This window comes from Semicossyphus pulcher, unplaced genomic scaffold, assembly GCF_022749685.1.
Source record: "Semicossyphus pulcher isolate SPU_LCO1_2020_fin unplaced genomic scaffold, fSemPul1.0.p SCAF_2, whole genome shotgun sequence".
Lineage (NCBI taxonomy): Eukaryota > Metazoa > Chordata > Actinopteri > Labriformes > Labridae > Semicossyphus > Semicossyphus pulcher.
This window is the reverse complement of record NW_027211693.1, coordinates 11519581-11529696: the sequence shown is the minus strand read 5'-3', so window position 1 is coordinate 11529696 and position 10116 is coordinate 11519581.

The window sequence follows — 10116 nt, the reverse complement described above, 5'->3', positions numbered from 1 at the left end:
CACTTCATTAAATACGTGTCCTCTAAATTAATGCAATTCATTTGAGGAATTTCCTGCAAATTCTGAAAATGATCAAAAGCTTTTGCATCAGCAGTGTCTCAGTCCATGATGGAAGTTCATAATATTGTAATGCATGGAATGAAAACGGACTGATTTAGTGCCCTCAAGATAATTAATCATCTGTTTTTCTGCCTGTTAGAAACAAGGAAGAGACTTTGGCCAGTTTAAAATTACTCATAGTCCATTCATCAATTGTTATTTTGCTGTGTGTATCTCCTTCTTTCAACGTAAGACAGGTGAGCTGAGCAGGTTTCCAGGTACAGCTTGATTCACGGTGAGGTGAACCTGAGGGTTGCCGGTCTTTCGCAGTTTGTTTCTGTGAAGTCCAATCAAGTCACGCCAATTACTATTACCTTACAACCGTGTAGATCAGATGCGATCAAACACCACACCTGTCAGGTCATACTGTGTAAAGAAGCTCAAGCTCAGGACTTTCACTCAGGAGAGTGGGGTTTGTTTCCTGTGTGAGATCAAAAGTTAATGTGCATATATTTAAACTTTAATACATAACATAGCCTACTTAAGTAATGGGTGGTATTTGAATGTGCTCCCCACAGAAGTTAGTCCCTCCAAGACTAAATGCAACATTGAACTTTTCTCGACTTTGTAATTTTGGCTAATTGCCGCAACTTTTCCGCAAATTTGACCAATCAATGGAGCAGACAGCTGATCGGTGCAATCGTCTGTCTTTCTTGAGCCTTCAACCCCTCGATCCCACAGGATCCGTCTTCAGTGCGTTCCATCTGCGCCGCGTTTCTGGTCCGTCAACGGCGCAAGCCCTCGCCCACAGGAAGCGTGTCTGGTCCGCAGCGGTACGTTGGCCCAAGCAGCTGGATTCGCGAGATCACAAGATCGCGTGAGAACTACATTATTGCGTGAGAATTGAGAAATCACGCGACATCAGTGTTAACAGAGCAACACACAAAATACAGTTCAGTTTGCACATCCGAGGTTGATTATCTGCTCATTTGGAAATCATTCCGTCATTCCGGTGCAGATGGAACGCGCCGGAGACGGATCCTGTGGAATCGAAGGGTTATCCAGCCTCGAACTACTCTAGGAGACTTTATACAGTGAATGTAGTCATAAGGATTAGCCTATCACCTGGATGCGAAGTTTGACTGGTGATTATGCAACACACAATTTGATAGAATAAAGTTATGATATATGTATGCAGGTCTTAGTGACCGGTCTACGTTTAAGATATACTTTTTGCCCTCCAATTTTCATCTCATTTTCTTTCTTATGAAATTCACCAGACGTTAACTGAATCTCTCTCGCAGTGTGCCGTTTACAGTTAAAGGCGTAGAGGAGAGAGAAGCTGCTTTCAAACTGTGTCCAGTTTCATTTCAGATCGATGGCCACAGCAGGGAGAGCAGAGCAGCACAGATCATTTCCACAGCAGCTAACTGCAGCTCCTGCTGGGGGATCCCCTGGTGCCTGCTGGTGTACGGGGAAATTAAATCCCTCCAGAGTTTCCTGGGTCTGCCCCGAGGTTTCCTCCCTGCTAGCCATGCCCCGGGAGGCACAGGAGTGAGCAGCCTGTCAAAGAGAGTAGACCTGGCCTCTATGTGGAGAAAATCCATTTCAGACGCCTGCACTCAGATCTTTGTGATCACCACCTGTAGCTTCCATGAAGCAGTAAAACAATACACAGACAGCTTGTGGTGAAATACAACACAACTGTAAAGCATTAGCATTTAGCACTAAGAGAATCAGAATCAGAAATACTTTTTTAATCCCTGCGGGGACATTCGGGAAAAGAAGCTACCACAATTCATTACAATTTATGAATAGCCAGATAGTTCTGAATGGCTCGCACAATTTACTGATTTTGTCAAAGAAATATTCATGCCAACAATACTGTTTTATTTATGCATATTCATACTAACAATTTGAAACATTACCAATGGCCATATAAGCTGTGTTTCCCTGCTCCCTCTGTCTTTTGATGAGCTACATAGACGTACACATAGTTTATATAGACCTGCACATACGTACACACACACTGCTTCCATTCAAGGCAAGTAAGAGCAAAACCTAGGGAGACCGACAACCCTGTTATGTTACACAGGAACCCAAAAAAATCTGCAACACAATAGATTTAGCAAAGCACACAAGTTACTAACACTGCAAACTAACATAAATATGAGTTACACTTTAAACAAACATCCCCAGTAGTGCCTTGAGTTGAAAGATGCTAGCTCTATGCTGTTTTTTAGCCAACAGCTCAAAGCCTGCTAACAGAAACCTCAAACTCACATCAGACAAACAACGGTATCCTTGGCTTTTCATCTTAAGCTTTTGGTTTAAGGTGTTCTCCATAGAGACGGTAATGACATGCTGCATGTGTGTGTGGTTCTCCAGCTGCACAGCAGCTGACAGGAAAGCGCTCCAGAGGGTCGTCAACACGGCCCAGAACATCATCGGCTGCCCTCTTCCCTCCCTGGATGAGCTGTACAGCTCTCGCAACCTCCACAAAGCCCACAACATCCTCAGAGACCCCTCACACCCGGGTCACCACCTGTTTGAACTGCTGCCTTCGGGCAGAAGATACAGGACAATTAAAACAAGGACAAACAGGTTAAAAAACAGTTTTTATCCAAAAGCAATAACAGCACTTAACTGCATTAATGCACTTTATTATTTATTTATTACCACTTTATTAGAACTGGAACATGCCCTGTGTGTGTGTGTTTTTATGTGACATATATATATTTTTATTTTTATATACTGTTTTTTTACAGTTTTATGTGTTCTTGTCTGCACAAATAAGGTTTGCACTCAATTTCGTTGTACATGTACAATGACAATAAAGATATTCTATTCTATTCTATTATCTAAATTTTTGGAAGTATTTGTATGTTGAAATGTGGAATAAGTGACCTTATTTAAGCCGTGTTGCTTGTGTTTGTGCTACTATTGGTTATTTCAGACATCTGGCGTTAGCTGCACGCTAGCGAGCTAACGGTGTTATTCGTAGGCAAGCAGACAAGAAAAATACATTATCTATGGCTGTTTAATTTTTACATCAAAGTGGAAACTAAGGTACGTTACTTTTAAGCACTCTGTCCTTATACTAGCTGTGTCTTGTTTGATTAAAGTTTTCTCACTGCAAATGGTAAATTGATAGAAAGTCTTACCTGTCTGCTTTGCCGCTACTTCTCAAAAGTGTAAATGGGTTTGAACCTCAGACAGCAGTCTTGTTCTGCTTCTAAGTTTGAGAAGAGTGTAACTTTAAGGACAGAGTGTTGCATATAAATCTGCACAAAAGCTGGAAAAATGGTTTTGTGGAAACATCTGGTGCTGCTTTGTCTCCATGTGTTCCATATTCTCAAAATGAATAAAGGAGATGCAGAGCATATACAATATGATGTGTATAAGATGCACAGATAGAGAAGGGAGGAAACAATCAAAACAAAGAGTAGAAAGATACTTAAAGGAGAAGGCACGGAGACAGAAACACACATACAGTAAGTCACACTGATCTGATGTTCAGCACTCTGAAGCAATGTGGTAACAGTTAAATTCTCCTGCCCTAAAAGTTCCTCTTCTTGGCGGTAGTCGTTCAATATTTCCACAAATGTCCTTAAAAAACAGAAAGATAAAAAATGTGGTGTAACATTCGTAGAGATCAGTCACCTATTGATGGACTTGAGCAATGAACAACCCCACCAAAGTCAGACAGGCAGAGTTAACAATCTGTTAGGGTGTATTCAGATCAAAAGCATAGTGAATTTTTTCGTGAGATGCCATCTCGTACAAAGTCAATACAAAGACGCCAGGCAACACTTGTCATATGGAGCACACAACTCATTGTGTGATCCGTATTCAAGGGAGATTAAAAAGATTAACTTTAGTGAAAAAAGCTCAGTACTGTGTTGCAAAAGCCTATCAAAGTTGAGCTTTTCCGTACTTCCTAACGTTGATCAACCCTCCATTCAAAAAACATACATTTTTAAAGCCGTTTGCCTGTCTGAGTCAGAGTTTTTACTTTTTTCAAATCCGCATCATGATGTAGTTATTTCGGCATCCTTTTGACACAGTTTTAGCAATTATATCACAGGAAATCTGTTTATTTTGGTTAATACCACCGTTGAAAGGCAGATTGCAGCGGCTGTTTGACTTCTACTCACCAGGGAAGGATGGACATGTGCTACACAGCTGAAACGTCAGTAGCTGGTTTTCATCTGAGAAATCCAGGAATTTAGCAAAGCCGAGCCTTGGCTAGCTAACAGGACATCAACAAAAAAAAACACACAGGTCTTCTAGACTGTCCAAATTTGATTTGACTTTATGGATCACATTGAGATATTGCAAAGAGAAATTTGTTGAGTTTTTGGCCCCCCCACCAAAATTGACTCTCTACATTTTAACGTGCTCCTTTATAATTATTATGTTTACTTGGAGACTCTGTTCCATTAAACTACAATCCAAGTTACTACCGTATTGGTCCGAATATATAAGACCACCCCCAACCCCCTTTCAAGACAATTTTTTTTGAAAGACCAAATCTTGTTTTAATAAAGAAAACAATTTTATTTTACCTTTTTTTTAAATGAAATCATGTTTTCAGTATCTTTTACAATAAATTGTCACATTTGAATTGAATTAAATGATTTGCCTTTCAAAATTTAAATAAATCATTAACCATTGACGTGAGGTCTATTTGTAGAGCTGGGTGAAAGCTCTGGTAATGGGAATATCTTTGGTACGTTTTTCAGTAACATACTCACACACTCTCCTGTCGATCTCTTGGAGGATCGATCGCTTTGACGATTGCGGTTTGATTTTCTCTGTTAGCTAAGACGGTTAGCATTTTTAATATGATCTTTTGGGCTCGCCATCTTTGGACATTACCCCTCTGTGACACCGCATTTCTTGGCTGCTTGACAGTTGTTTGACGACTCTACTGCACTTGGACCACTAAGGTATTTAAATACAGTCATTTTGGCATAAATAATAACATGTCATTTCTGTCGATGCAGGCAGAATCTCTGTTTCCCTCAGTTGTGGCAGTTTAGCCAATGAGATGTATCTGAAAACCTGAACAAAACAATGTTTCCATTTCACGTTCTTTCTTTTTTTTTAGTAATTTTAAAAGTAAGCAAAGATGATTTATAAATTGGCCAAAATAGGGAAAATTGAACAGTGACTTACAATTCCTTCCATGAGGTTGACAGACATGTTGGGACACAGAATATAAGTGGTCGATTGGAAAAGCTCCGTCCCTGAAAGCACTGACAGTTTGGGAAAACAAATATTGAAAAAATAAAAATCAGCACCACAAAAACAACAGATTGAAACACTCAAATCGAAGAAGTGATCCTCCTTTTTCCCTTCGCAAACCGCTGCTTATGAGCGTATGAAACCGCTCTGTGACGGCTTTGTTTGGGCTCACTGGGATAAGATGCATGTCATTAACTTTTGAGGTTGAGGGTTTGAAATTTAGCTCAGGATCTTTGATTCATGATCCCTTCTTGAGCATTTTCTCCCGGAGTCTCCTCTGCATTTCTGTGAATTAAACGGAAAAACCAAAAACATGCAGACGGCTTTACAAAATGAGACATTAAGTATTCGTGAAGTGAACAGAGTTGGCTCACGCCGGACTTCTCGCACCACATAACTACTGCCACTCTTTTCCTCTCTTTCCTCACTCTTTGCTTGCCGTCCCTCGAGTGCCCTTTTCAACCATCCAACTCATTCTCTCTGCCTTTAATCTCACAGTTTCCTTTCTTTTCCTTCCTTCCTTCATCGGCTCATTCTCCTTTTATTTCTTCTGTCCTTTCCATTATCCCATCTATCTTTTATTTCTCTTATCCCCGTCTCTGTGTTTTTATGAGCTGAGAGACAGTGTGCTAGTAATTAGCATCTTTCTGTGGTATACGACCGGGGCTAGTGACCGGAGTAACAGCTTCATGCTCCACTGCACACACATGCACACACATGCACACACACACAGCCACACTTATTTCAGGCTGTCGCACAGAATTTCCTCTCCGTTGACCAAGCCTGTCTCACACATGCATAAGACAAAGACATATTCCAGCCTAGTCCCCCCTGGAATTACGTTTATATTGGACAATAATGGAGGACATGTTTTACAGCACAAGCCAATGTTTGGTGCTGATGCATAATGTTATAAGCTTGTTTTTTAGAATTGTGTAAAATATTGCTGGCGATTGTATATATTAAAACCATGAAGCAATATTTGTACAAGTTGACATGTCTTTCTCTTTTAAATGTATATACCAAATCTGTCAATCAACTTATCTTCTGCTGTTCTCTTCCAGCACAGTGCCGTAACGAAGCTCCGCCGTTTTGCCGCCTTTGCATTGTTTATGTTGGACCAAGCAACGCCAGCATAACTGCCCCACTGCGTGTTTTTACACAGCGTTGCAGAAGCGAAACGTATCTTAATAAAAGAAGTTAACTTAACTCAATCCTTAAAGAAATATGACGCAACTCATCCCGATGAATTAGCAGTAACTCAAAAATGATTTTTGTGGTACTTACTCATTTAGAGTGACACACATTTCTGGAAAACTTTATGTTGCAGTTATTGAGTAATTTAATTTATTTGAGTAATTTAGTTACAGTAACTTATGTGGTCTAAGAAGTGCGGTAGCTAGCGGTAGCTGGCAGCCTACGGTAACGTTGATTGTTGTAAGGGAGGCGGCTGCTATGGTGATCATGATGGTGCATGTCCGTTTTAAAAAAACAAAAAAAAAACATTTTACATAAAAAATATAAATATAAAATATTAGCAGCAATTAAATACAATGTCATGAGGTGTGTCTTAATTGTCCAAGTGAGTGTTAACATCTGACATTGACTTGAGGAACCTGGGTCAAATGACATGGGGGGAAAAAAACTAAAAGTGTTTCTATAAATAGATGGGGAAAAAATGTATTAAAATGCGTCTTGTACACCGAATCTTATGGTATTTGTTTTGTGTTAATGCAGTTAACACAAAACAAGTTCTTTCTTTACAAAGGTCAGCACTTCAAAAACGGTGTATGAATATGTATGTTGGTTCACCAAAGTGTAAATATACAAAGTTTAAAAAGTGTTCCAGAGGCTTTTGTCTTTAAACCCTCCATGTTTCTCTCCTCATCGCCCTCTTCTTCTCATGTATTTTCCTCTGTTCTCTCCGTCCCTCCTCCTCTACGTCTCCTCTCTCCCTCCACCCCAGCAAAGGACAGATTGGAGAATAATAGGTGGAAAGTTTGGATTCCTCTTCACTTCTGGCCTCCTCCATCAACGGTTTGATATCTGATGGCACATTAATGGTTCATGCTACACAGCTGTGCGCATACGCTGGAAACCGTGTATGTGGCTTTGCACTGGTATTAATGTAGGTGTCTCTTCAGCTAATTTTGTATTTTTAGTACGTCAGGGATGAAGTATGTCCGTGTGTGTGTGTGTGTGTGTGTGTGTGGTTTAATGGATCTTCTAGCCAGACAGATCTTTGGCTTTGCTGTACCATGGCCGCAAAGCTATTATCTCCTGTTACACTGTGTACACACTTCCTCCGTGTGTGTGTGTGTGTGTGAGAGAGAGAGAGAGAGAGAGAGACATGAGACAGAGTGAGAGAGGAAACCTTTAAAGGGGGCTATCATAACATCCCCATGTCGCTTTGAACACGCACTTATACTCGTGTAATTATGCTTATGTGTGATGGCAGTTAACCACATTTGAAGCAATGTTGGATGGAAAAACTTTATTTTTTATTTAAGATTTATTTATCATCCTTATTTAACAACTGACATATTTTGGTGTTGAAATGACTAACAAATATAAAAGGTTTCAGAATTGGTCCAGTAGATCCGTAGCTGAATACAGCGAAACAGGCAGCAAGTTACTTGTTGGCAACTTTGCCAAAAAAGTTTGTGTTATTGCCTGAAGGAAAAGTCAGATTGTTTCTCTAACTGTCCCTCAAGCTTTGCAACACTAATGGTTCTCCAACACAAACTCCTCTCCTTTACTCTGACTCGCATTGCCACAGTTGTCCTCCTGCGACTTCTCCCCTCAGGCAAGATTTCAAGCAAGACTTCTTAAGCAACACTTTTCTGGTTAGGAGACCCGAGGATGGCAAGATGAAGAATGAGGATATAGAGACAAAGAAAGGAGAGAGTGGCAGTGCGTTTCTGGTAAAAAGGTCTTTCTCTACAGGGATCTTTTCCATAATGTTGTCAGAAACTTCGAAGAACTATCTAAACCTGCTCGTGGTAAAAGCAAGCACTTTTAGAGGGCCGTCTTTATCGGGCAGAGTTGCTCGTAAGGTATACTTTGCAGCCATTGCAACCTCTTTATCGGCTGCCTGCAGATGCAATTGACTGGACCAATTATAGAACTTTTTGCACCCATTACACATTTGGACCCGTCACATGTAACATTGGGCCCAGTTTCAAAATTATAAGATGACTCTTGATGATATGGCCATTGAAGAAAAAGTCAAATTTTCAGCTCCTCCTTCAGTACATAAAGTCCAGCTCGTTTAACTTTAGTCCAAACTACACTGGTATTGTAGTTCAAGTAGATGCTAGGCTTGAACTTAATTCCAGAATAGATAGTCTTAAGAATGAGCTCACATTGAGACAAATCGTCGGAGATCCTTTGACTTCCAACTTATCCTTGGCAAACTGTATGTGACAAAACTCCTCAAAACACTTGATACACCTTTGAGACTTAGGGCCTGCGTCCACTAATGGTGTTTTATGCACTGGCAGTGCCTATTTTCTATCCAAAACCTATGTAGTTAGGCGTTTTTAGCGCTCAGAGTCCAAAAACGCCCACGGTGTCAGCTGTTTTTTTGTTGCTGCACTCGCAGCTCGCTCAGTTGAAAATAGTTCAACTTCTGGAACACCGTTGCGCTCGTTAATGCCACTTCTCCTTGACCCACCACTCAAAATCAAGAGGGGGCAGGGCTTACAATATTAACTTTGTCAACAACAATGGCAGAGGAGATGCTTATCCATTTGTTTTTTCAAGCCTAAAATTTCACGGTGTAAAGCTGCTGCTAACGCCAGGACACGATTCATTTCCATTTGTTTACGTTTTCTTCATTAACTTTCCTTGAATAAGAGCAAATATTAAGTATACAGAGCAATTTAAAACAGACCTAATGGTCATTACAAAGTGAAGCGGAAGTGCCGCCAGGCAACTTTCGTAACCTAGCAACAGTAAGCGCTGGAGAAGCACTCTGAAATTGAGGTTGTGGGCGCTGCCAGCGGAAAACACGCCGTTAGTGGACACAGGCCCTTAATGCTCACCTGAAAAACATCAATCATCATTTAAAGACACAGAAAAGTAACTACTTGAGAGTGATATAATGGTCCATCAGCTCTCATTCTCTCTCTATACGTACATGGTTTTATTCCCTCTTTACTCCTGAGTTTTGCCCTTACTTTAGACGTTGTAATCGAATTCCTTTCATAATTCTCATCCAAACAGACCGGCTTTAGTCCTAATTTAAACTCACTGCTGCAAATAGCCCATTTTCTTTTAGAAGTAGCTCTAATCATTTTACTGAATGAACTCTTTACATTATGATGACAGCTCAAAGAAGTCCTCAGGTCTCTAATAAAACCTTATCCCCTGGAAGTCCACAACTCAGAGTTAAATAATGCACGGCGCTTTTCTCAAGCGGAGTACACACAAACACACTCAGACACACACTCGTGTTTCTGAATGGGCCGTTAAATAATGCCACATGTTGCTCTAGCGCCTTTGTTTCATTGCAGGGATATTTTTTCTCTCGCTGCTTCCCATGTTGTGTTTGATTGATGGGCTAATTTAGTAGAATATCACACTGAGACACACACACACACACACACACACACACACACACCAGCATTTTGCCGAGGCAGATCCAAATGTCTGTGGACAGGCTCAGTTAGTGATACTGTTAAAGTGTGTAACAGTCTTTTAAAGATACTGAAAGAAAACCCACAAAGTTATCTTCTACAGAGTGAGTTGCAGAGATGAACGTGAAAGATCTTTCTTTTTTCTTCCTTAGGGTTAAGGTTAAATCTTGCTGTGGACAATATTTAA